General features: G+C 41.5%; 1 protein-coding gene across 1 annotated transcript in view; it reads left to right on the top strand.

Moving 5' to 3' along the window:
• The window catches only part of MRPS10 (mitochondrial ribosomal protein S10), an 11,921-nt gene that overhangs the window by 8,512 nt on the left and 1,839 nt on the right, over window positions 1-1,570 (top strand). The window lies entirely within an intron of this gene.

Here is a 1,570-nt window from a genome sequence, read left to right as displayed (position 1 = left end):
TGAGGGTTTGCCCCCCCCCCCCCGGGTTCCTCTTTTTCAGTTAACCTGTTTTGCTCTGTAATAGCAAGTCAACATTACCTTGCTGCTATCACTAACTACAGGAAAGGTTATTATATCTGCTCTTACTTGATTTAAAGTGAATACTGAATTTCATACTGTTCAGGCCCCTAATAGTGACAGTAAATACTTTATCTTCAGAGCACCCCGTAGGCCCTCAAACCTAAGGTGCTTAATCTGCTTCCACCTCCAAAGACAGAGCTGCTACCCAATGTCTTTATTAAGCTGGCCATACACCTTACAATTATCTGCAGATTTTCTGTGGTCAGATGGAAAAGGTGCAACAGATTCCTACATCTAAACTTAACTGTGTGGATGGAGGAATCTCCACCTGGGCCAATCTGTTGCACTTTTTCCATCTGACCACAGAAAATCTGCAGATAATTGTAAGGTGTATGGCCAGCTTTACTGAGGTGTGCCTGGCTGGAACGGGGCCGGCAGCAGGCCAGAGTGCATCTTTACATAAGGTTGTACTGAAAAGTCCTTTCTAAGAGCAAAACACTGCAGACGCGTGTTCCACCGTTACTAGCCTGAAAAGCTTTTTTTTTTGTGTGTGCACCCACTGACTTAGTTTTTATTTTGCTACTGGGGCCTTACTTCCTGGCTAAGGTCCACCAACTTCCATACCTATGCCCAATAAGAGTGCCCTTGCTAAAGTCCCATTTACACCTTTGCAGTGCATTAAGACACACTGTTGGGCACCCTAATGTGCTAAAATTGCACTTGACCCAACTCACTACTGTGCGTTCCGGCAGGTACATTTAGGTGCTATTCAAAAAGAATGGTAGTGCAACATACGTTGCATGCATTACCACAGCATTGAAATGTGAATCCGGCTACATAATGGTCTCATTGAACATTGAAATGGCAGTAGCAGGGCTTAAAGTATACCAGCCATAAGAAAAATATGGGGGCTTCCATTAGTGGCCTTTGTCATTTGCCTGGCTAGGACTGGAGAAGTCACTGACCTCATAACATGATTTCCTATAAGCTAAAGGTCAAACTAAAATCAGAGAAGCCCAAAAGTGGCTTTTCATGCTTAATGGCAGGCATCTTTTGGTGTCTGGTCTTAGGCAGTACTTGAGAATTTGTTTTAAGACTTCATTTGCATTATAGATTCCCTAGATTGGCAGAACGAATATATCTGGGTAATAACTAAAGGTGTGTGGGCATTTTTTTAATCAGCTTTACATTGTGTGCGTTTCCTGTGATTTAGATACCAAAAGTAAATATCCACATTCCCCAGATTGATCAAAAATATTAATTAGGACATGAAATAAATTCTTAAGTCTCATAAAGATAGCTGATAGCTGAGGAGCTCAAGTAACACTAGTGGGCCTAAAGAAGAAAAAAACAAGTTGAACACTTCTGATCTACACTGATGTTAGTAAAACTCATCATCTCCTCGGAACACACTGTCGTGACTCTACTTTAGCCAGTTTTCTTCCTTTTCTGGCTGTTCAGAAGTATTTGATTTTCAGTTCGGTTTTTATTAGACATGTGAAAAGCAATG

The sequence above is a fragment of the Nanorana parkeri genome, unplaced genomic scaffold, assembly GCF_000935625.1.
Source record: "Nanorana parkeri isolate BGI_ZX_2015 unplaced genomic scaffold, ASM93562v1 scaffold1, whole genome shotgun sequence".
Lineage (NCBI taxonomy): Eukaryota > Metazoa > Chordata > Amphibia > Anura > Dicroglossidae > Nanorana > Nanorana parkeri.
Note: the sequence above shows the minus strand (reverse complement) of the source record. Positions and strands in the feature narration are given on the sequence as shown.